At 39.5% G+C, this 9,759-nt stretch overlaps 1 long non-coding RNA gene across 1 annotated transcript; it reads left to right on the top strand.

Moving 5' to 3' along the window:
• Positions 1-7,626: 7,626 nt before the first annotated feature.
• On the top strand, positions 7,627-9,498 carry LOC122797282. The gene is made up of 3 exons (XR_006364044.1): positions 7,627-8,075; positions 8,244-8,270; positions 9,365-9,498. It is a non-coding gene; the product is annotated as an uncharacterized LOC122797282 (long non-coding RNA).
• The last annotated feature ends 261 nt before the right edge of the window (positions 9,499-9,759 follow it).

A 9,759-nucleotide genomic window follows, 5' to 3' on the forward strand; every position in this document is an offset into this window, starting at 1 on the left:
AGAGAGGTTGCTGTCAACCTGTGTTCCCAGATCTCTTATAACATCTTCTGCATTCAACAGACTACCATCAATGTGGTAATTCATGGGAACTGGGTTTTTCCCAAAGGGGATAACAACACATTTTTTGGCATTGAGCTTAAGGCCATGGTTCTGACACCAGTCATTGGTCTCAGTGACTCCATTCTGTAGGATGTCAACATCACTTGAGGAGTTAATAATAGCTCCCAACTTGCAATCGTCTGTGAACTTTGTCAGCCAGAGTTGCTTCTTGTTGACCTGGACTTCAGAGAAGTAGAAACCAAACAGGAGAGGACCCAAGACCGAACCTTGTGGGACACCACTTGTGACTAGTTGGCAGTCTGACTTGAAGTCAACTACTTTCACACTGTGAGTTCTATCTGTGAGCCAGTTTGCAACCCACCTAGTGATATAGGGGTTGATGCCTAGCGTAGTGACTTTTTTCTATGATTCCTAAGTGGGGAATGGTATCAAAGGCCTTGGCCAGATCAAGGCTGTATGAACCACCTTGCCTTCATCCACAGCTCTGGTGACTGACTGAAAGGAATTGACCAAGTTGAGCAGAGATGATCTACCCTTCACAAAATCAAACTGTGTGGGATCCAGAGTTTGGAGGTTCCCTATATCCTTGTTTATTAGGTCCATGATAATGTGTTCCATAGCTTTGCATATCAGACTTGTCAGACTAATGGGGTGATAGTCCCCAAGGTCTGTAGTCACTCCTCCTTTGTGGAGAGAGATGACTGTAGTAGTGAGCCATTCGGTAGGGACAAAGCCTGAGATGAGGCTGTGATTGAACAGGGCACACAGGTAAGGTGCCAGTTCACTCTGTAGTTCATGTGGATATTGTCAGGTCCCATAGAAGCTGTATTCTTGACCTTGGACAGTGCTGTTTTAACCTGTGCAGCAGTAATACTAGGTGCCTGGCAATCTACTGGTATTGTGATTGGTCCTTTGGGGGGAGGGGTAAAGTTGGTACTGAATCTGTCGGACAGTATATTGGCAATATCTGTTGGCTCGGTATAGGAGGTACCATTGTGCAGTAGCTCAGAGCAAATCTGTTGTAATACCACATAAACTGCATACAACAACTTTGTCAACTTGCTCCCTCCAACCTGTTTGCTAATGTTGCTACCTCTGTATTTAGGGACTTCTTGAAAGCGGACCTTCACCAGTTAATTGATGATGAAATAAATTCCAATGTAATTCTAGTCCAATTGATCCCCTTGCTAAAGCTGCTGTATGTGTCTCTGACTTCTACTTCATATTAAACAATTGCATTGATAAGACCATACCATTCTTCACCATATATAATGATAAATTTAAAAACAAAAGCCTATGGTGGAATGCCTGTATAAATATATTACATAACATGAGAAAGAAATTGCTTAATGCTTTTAAGAGGTCTCATTCTACCTACCTTAACAGCATACATAAACAAACTAGCTTAAAAGAACTATTAGAAAGCTTAAAGCTGAGTTTGAACTTAAAGTAGCCACTAAAACCAAAAATAACTACAAATCTTTCTTTAACTGTGCCAAGAAGTTAAGAACTAACATCCAACAATGTCCTGAGTTAGTCTACAATAATGCTGCCAACGCTGACCCCAAAGGAAATTGCTATAATCCAAACTGACAAATTTAGTGGAAATTTGACTCCACCCAGAGTTATAGCTATTGCACAGATTACATTAGACATGTAAAAGTAATTGAAAGCAGTAGATAGTAGTTATGCAGTGTATGCATCATATCTAGACCTGGCAGAGGCCTATGGTACTTCCCCCCATGCAGGCACTATTGATAGACTTGTAAATCTGAATATAAATCCTTATGTTGTACAGTGAAAAGCTAACTGGTTGTCTGATAGAATCCATGTGTTACACCTGCAGGTGCCACATCTGAAAGTAAAAAAGCTACCAGTATTGTACCACATGGCTCAGTTTTTGGCCCACTACTATTTGGCAGCTATTTCACAGACCTTTAGGCTAACACTTCTGGCCTATAGTTATCTAAGCTTAGAGACAACTTTAAATTGGGTGTTGTTATTTGAACTTCCACTGACTCACAATTGCTCAGATATGACTTAGACTATGTTAGCAATTAGTGCATGGACAATACTCTCAAATTACATGTGAACATTTGTAGCATAGTTCATTTTGGTAAACAAAACATTTTCACATACCATATAGGTGGTATACTCCTCCAATCAGATTATTTCATAAGGGATCTAGTCACTTTTGTTGATAATTTCTTATCATTTGACCATCATATCTCAGCAGTAGTTCAGAAAGCATTCTATATGGCTCATATAATTTCCAAAAGCATCACCACAATATGCAAAGAAGTCTTAATCCCCTTCATTCATATCACATAAGAAACATTATTAAATATAATACATCTTTTGCCATATATTTGTGCAAACATATCACTCAACATGAAATACCTCAGAGATTCATAACCAAAAAGATCAGGGCCTCAAAAATGTTAGTTATCAGGACAGACAAATGGCTCTCATTCTGTGCTCACTCTCTTATAGATTCATCCATGGAGGTATGTGCCTAGTCTTTCAAGTCATGAAAAAATCGAACCTTCTCTTGTCTCCTATTCTTTTAAACAACAAATGGTACCTCAATTATCTGGGTAAAAGAACTAAACCTTCAACAAATAAATAAGACATTTTGGCATAATATATTCATATCCCAATGTATCCCTCACCTCTGAAACAAACTTCTACTACATGTCAAGCATAGTAGCACCCTTGCTATCTTCAAGGTAAACCTAGACAACTGAATATTATCTTCTCAAATTCTATCACCAGTCTATATTGTCTTGCACTCCTTGAGGCTGGAGAGAACTTTTCAGAAGGAATTTTTGGGTAGGATTGTAATAGTCTGTAGACTGATAGCCAAATACTTACCTGTGAACAACTCAAAATGTCTCCACCATGTGAAATACAGCATTGCATCAACTTTATCAAAAGCAAATTCGAAAAACAGCCACAAAGGTACCAATATAAACCAATAAGTCAATCCAAGGTACCACAAGACCAGGAATAAGTCGGCGTTCCTGTAAAATCCACTTTAATATAGGCACAAACACATGAACACACACATTAAAAAAACAGCGTTTCCGTTTAAATCACTTCATCAGATGTGGGTCAGAGAACAAAATAATGGCTTTTATAATCCTCTGTATAGAATGGTAACACTTGACAAACTTTATTGCAGAAAGACTAAGCGCTTTCACCCTGTAGCTCCCAGGGCTTCAGCCCTGGGAGCTACAGGGTGAAAGCAATTAGTCGTTTTACAGTTTTTACAGACTTACAGTTTTATTATATTCCCTGTACAATCATGCCTCTCAGCCATACAGCATTAAAAATCTCAACACTGGCCCCTAAAAATCTTAATAGTGGGTTAGAAATAAGGAACAAGTTCTTATTTTTCAGAACAGGAAGCATTCAGATAATAGGTCCCATATATTTAGAGACAATTAAATATTAGCCAAGGATTAGTTTGTTTATTTAATAATGCATTTTTCCTTAAACATCTCTTAACTTAATGAAGAAAATCAGCAAATCTAGCAGAAGACTAAATATGAAGCAAAAATAATATCAATATGCACAAGCCACTGCATTCTGGGGATACATGTGTTTGTGTATTTGTCGTGCATATGTAGACTCTTACTAAGAAACTGCATTTCCAGCCAGGGATGCTTTGCAGTATTAGTGCTCGTTTGGGTAGTACAATTTACTATTCATACCTTTTTTACTGAGCACTCAGACTAAGACAGAATATATGTGTGAATGAGAGGGAGGATGGAGGAATGGTGAGGATGCAGGGAGTAGAGGTGGCGAAGGTGGATGAGTTTAAATACCTGGGATCAACAGTTCAGAGTAATGGTGAGTGTGGAAGAGAGGTGAAGAAGAGAGTGCAGGCTGGATGGAGTGGGTGGAGAAGAGTGTCAGGAGTGATTTGTGACAGACGAGTACCAGTAAGAGTGAAAGGGAAAGTCTACAAGAGGGTTGTGAGACTAGCTATGTTATATGGGTTGGAGACAGTGGCACAAAAAGGCAGGAGTCAGAGCTTGACGTGGCAGAGTTGAAGATGTTAAGATTTGCTCTGGGTGTGACGAGGATGGGCAGGATTAGGAATAAGTATATTAGAGGGTCAGCCCAGGTTGGAAGGTTTGGAGACAAAGCCAGAGAGGCAAGATTACGTTGGTTTGGACATGTGCTGAGGAGGGATGCAGAGTATATTGGGAAAAAGATGCTAAGGATGAAGCTGCTAGGTAACAGGAAAAGAGGAAGGCCTAAGGTAAGGTTTATGGATGTGGTGAGAGAGGACATGCAGGTGGTTGGTGTGACAGAGCAAGATGCAGAGGACAGGAAGAAATGGAAACAGTTGATCTGCTGTGGCGACCCCTGAATGGGAGCAGCCTAAACAAGAAGAAGAAGAAGAAGATCACTCACAAAATGGCTTGCTCAGGCCAAAAATGCATGCAACCTAGTAAAAATTGTACAGTATAGCTCAATACATGGAAGTAGATACTGTCTTTATTGTAAATCGCTAGAAGCAACATCTGAATACATCCATTTACATATCTCTCAAGTGTACCTCATTACAAGGAACGTACCTCATTTAGGGTCTTAAAAAGTTCAAGTTCTTCCAAGTTCCACATTGAAAGGGTCTGTCACACATTCATTTTTAGGAATTTTTTTAATTGATATCTATGGAAAATGGAAATTAATCATATTAATTCATTAAAATATGTTTTTTTATAAGCATAATTAGCATATTTTGACCACCATATGACCTTCCTTGCTGAAGCTGTTAGTAAGCCTGCTTGTTCCATATTATGAGGGCTAATGTTCCTCATTCTGAAGATAGCAGGGCGTTATTGAAGTGTATTAACCCACCAGTTAATTTGCGCAGGAATGGGCATGGCCTGTTTGATTGACAAGGTGGTGGGCAGAGTTTCAGTATGTAAATACATCATGTTTGACACGGACTCCATGCACACAACGAGCTCCATCCACGTCAAAATTATTACTTTCTCCTTTTTCAGGGGGCAAGCGGTAAACTACCAGTGTAGTACCTCGCGGGCGGTTCTGCGCAGGTTAGGGCATGTCCACATTGATTGGCAGGTCATAGCACATCTGAGTGACAAGGCATACTAATTTCCCCTGTCCTAAGCTAAGTACTTTTTTATAAAAATACCTTACATTCAGCATTTCCACTGTCCTAAACTACGTGTTTTTTTAGAAAAACACCTGTACAGTCTTATTTAGCATCATTCACCATGTATTCTTATTTACAGTAATAATCGTTAATTTTCCACTGTCCTAACATTTTTAGAGAAACGCCTTACATTCAGCATGTAACCATGACATGACAAGGCATGCTAATTTCCACTGTCCTAAACTAAGTATGTTTTGAGAAATTGTACATCTTGTACTGTACATTCTTATGTACCATAATTCAGCATGTAACCCAAGCGGTAATGCTATGTTGCTTCCCACCAAAGTATTTTACTATTGTCGGGTATGATTTAGTGGTTAAGGATTCCACCTCATGGATCTGGGTTTTAATAAAGGTATCTTTACTATCTGCATGTTATTCCTAGTCTACACGAGTTTGCTCAAGGAACATCAGTTTCTTCCCACCTGTAAAAAACAGTCTTTCTAAATCAGAACTCCAAACTGCCAGTATTTAAAGCATTTACTTATTACCTTGAGACCTAAATCATGACTAAAATGGTCTATAATAGATCGATTCACTTAGAAGAATAGCAATGTATACCCACTGTAGAGTGTTGTACCTATATCTCCAACTGCAGTTTTTTCCAGAGTGTTAGACATGCACTACGCAAATTATACAGTCACATAGAATGAAGAATCATAGAACCCACAAACACTTTAAGATTTGCAGTGTACTATTACTATGTATTCAATAACCATGTGGGTGAGTTGATCAGAAGGCCCTTTTCAGTCTTAAAATACTCCAACAGGCGTTCTGGCATTGAATTTGATTATGGTATTTGTATTTCATTACCGTACTGCAGTGGTGGTGCTGCGGTAGCGTTGTCGCCTCACAGTAAGACGTTGTCCTGTTCGATTCTCAGCTAGTGTGTCTTCTGTGTGGAGACATGCGTGAATGGGCGTGCCTTTGTTGAAGGCTGTGCGTCAGGGCCGGCATCGACTGCCAATCATTAGCGGACCGGAATTCCGCTGTGGCGACTCCTAACCAGGAAAAGCTGAAAGACACAACAACTTTATCCAACCATATAAACTTTGCTTGATGATTGAACCTGTACTTATTTGTATATATATATATATCAGTATATTGCAGCTGATGAGATAATGTATGCCCTTTATTTTCAGATATATTTCAGAGGATATTATAATGTGTAATAAACTTGTGTAACGTTCTTACAGACGATTGTAACTGACAGCTACATGAAAGCTAATTAATATGAATGTGGCTTCGTAAGGCGTGGGCGGGGTTTGCTGGTAGATTACTGGGCAAGTCCCCCTGCGCCCCCCACACCCCCGTTAAACAAGTGTTGTGCAATGGTGCTGGTCCTGCATACACTTTCAGCCGTTAATAACAGTATCGTTTAGAGAAACAGTATTGTGGTGTGAACTCTGCCCGATTGACTGACTGAAATGTGCTGTACAACAGGCATTTTAGTTTTATGCCCCTAGTAAAACATTTCTTCTTTGGTAGTGAACGTCTACAATAAAACATTGGGTTGCTTTCGGCTCAGATGCTGAATATTAATTACATTGCAGTGTGTCAGGCGGGGTTTGGGCGGGGCTTGCTACTACGCATCTGGTGGGTTAATACACTTAATATCACCGATGGCAGGTTCGGAGGTGTGCATTTAAATGGGAGACCAGGCAGGGTATGTTGTTTTGAGTAGAAAACTGAATTTTCTGGTTGCCATTGTGCTACTGTCTGATAACTAAATTTAAAGTACAGCAACTAGTAATTCAGAGTTATTTGTCAGCGAGTATCTCATTCACTTTGGGAGGGATTTCTATGCATCTGATCAGGTCAATTCTTCTGCAGTAATCTTGTTGAATCACCCTCATATTACTTTGAGAAAAAGGACCTTGGACTAGTCAGTTTACGCTTAAAAATAAATAGATCGCATAATTTTCACATATCATTACTGTACTTCAATACTCCTAGTTTTCAAGCAAAACGTTAATACTCCTAGTTTTCAAGCATGCTACGTGTAAAAATTAAAAAAAAATGAATAGCAGTTTCCACGCACTACAGGTATTTACAAATTAAATATTTCGACTTTCTTTAACGTCTCATCGAAACTGACTGTTTTACACACACAACCCCTACTACTTCCAAGTTGACCGCTGCAACTAATAAAAGAGCCGCTCAAAACTTTCTCTTCCCGAGAGAAAAGCGCCGCGGGGTGTGGCGGACGTTACCGGACACCCAGTAAGGTGTGGAGGGAGGGGCGCCGAGTGCGATAGCGTTTATAGTAGTAGTAGTAGAGTGTAGGAGGGAATGGGCGGCACGGGTGAAATTATGTAGTTGTGATGCTTGCCGTGGCCAAGGGCGGCGCAGTTGAGTCAGGTTATGTGAAAAGCACAAGTCACTGTAATCTAACGTAGTGTCTGCAGGACTGCGGGTGAAATACTTCAGTGTCTTGTAATAGTAAAGTGTACCCACGCCGGAATTTGTGTTACATATTTCTCTTCTGTCACACAGAGTTGCGGATTTTTTTATCTGCTCCCCACGGGTTCACCTCTAATATTGTTATGCTCTGTGTATTCGTTTTCTGATTTGACAAGATGCGCTGAGACTTTACTGATTATTTGCTGTTGATGGATTTGCGGTATTCCTGACTTTGCTATTGTTTGCTCGACTGCTTTGGTTACTGCGATTATTTGTTCTCCACGTTAAGGATTATAGTTTTGCTAACATCAAATGGTCATTGACTTGTGCTGGAGGTACCAGAGGGAACACTAACAGCTGCAGCGGGAAAGCATTACCACCAGCAAGCAAGAAATGGGCAAATTCCAGTCCAAGCAAGGTAAGCGCTAAAAACTCAAGACCTACCTATCAACCGGTACCCTTATCAATAATAAAGCTTCATGCTCAGCAGTTAATTTTTATGGGGTTGCTTAAATCAAACAATGCTTCTGATTTATTTATTTTTTGTTTCTTCTCCCATGTGCTACTGTTGCTGGGAAACTGACAGCAAGCAAACGAAGAGAAAACCCTGAAGGTGAGTTTTCGTCGAAGTCTTACTCTGTATTAGCCATCTCTTATAATTGTACATGGCATCTTAATGTCTGATAACAGTTCACTTCCCAGCGCTACTTGTAATTACCACGTTTGACTTTGTAGATAAAAGCATAACATTTTGTTTGTTTGCACTGATGATTCCATTGCGTTGTGTGAACTTCATTACTCTGTGCTCTTGCTATTAAACTAAGCTGTCTTCCCATTTAATAAGTTGTTTTGTCCACAATTGCTTTGATCCCAGAATTGCTGACGTGATATTTAGCTGCCTGATTGAAAGTGGATGACAGGTTGTAGTGGCAAACTGCTCGAAACTGCCCAGGAGGAAAGAGCACTTTGCTGCTGCTGTCACACACGTGTGCACAGACCACACACGCACCTTGCTGCTTCATAGTAGTCATGTACTTGTGGCGAGTGGTCTTTCCTCCAGTGAGTTGGGGGTGGGGGTCAGCTAATTATTTTCTGTAAGGAATAATTTAATAAATTGTCATAATTGCTTTGGCACCTGTGCAGACACACATAGTGTATTACACTTGTTTCAGGTGTGCGTGTGTGTGTGTGTGTGTATATATATATATATATGTATACGTATGTATATATATATATATATATATATATATATATACGTATGTATATATATATATATATATATACGTATATATATGCATATATATGTATATATACGCATATATACGTATATATATATATATGTATATATGTGTGTATATATATATATATATATATATATGTGTGTGTGTGTGTGTGTGTGTGTATATATATATATATATATATATATATATATATATATATATATATACACACGTATATATACACCTAGAGTTATGTTCAGAAGTGCGGGAAATCTGTCCCCCAACAGAGGCAATACTTTGCTTCGCTTGGGCTCGCGCCCGCACACTTAAGACACACTGAGTAACGGTTTATTTGTGGTCTACGGACGCATTTAAAAGTGTTATATGTGCCTTTTCCTACACCCTGACATTAATCATTGAAACAGTACCGTTTATTCATTGAGATAGCTGTTTACTAACGCGTTCCCCTTACTGTACATCCTTGTAGGAGACAGTTTCGTGGTAAATGCTTATATTGCCCGAAAGGGGCTCGATGACTCAGATCGATGCAGTGGATCAGAGCACAAACTCCGTGACCGACAACAGGTAAAGTCTTAGTACTGTTTTATTAACTAGTTAAACCAACACTTCTCCGTGAGACTTTGGGTTCCAAGTGGGGTTAATGTATTCTGCCATATGACCTGGTGCTGTTCTTTGTGTGTGTGCGTTGAATGTTATAGTGTCGGGTTTATTTTTTGTTTATTGTGTATTTGATTACTGGCAAAGTGATAATTGAGCATTTTGTCCCACGTTGTATGTAAGACATATGGGTTATATATTTATTTAGAGATTTGCGCTGAAATAGTAACAGTGTGGTGGTCTTTTTCAACCACGGGAGCAGTG

The sequence above is a fragment of the Protopterus annectens genome, chromosome 3.part0 (genome assembly GCF_019279795.1).
Source record: "Protopterus annectens isolate FY-2018-M chromosome 3.part0, PAN1.0, whole genome shotgun sequence".
In the NCBI taxonomy this organism is placed as follows: domain Eukaryota; kingdom Metazoa; phylum Chordata; order Ceratodontiformes; family Protopteridae; genus Protopterus; species Protopterus annectens.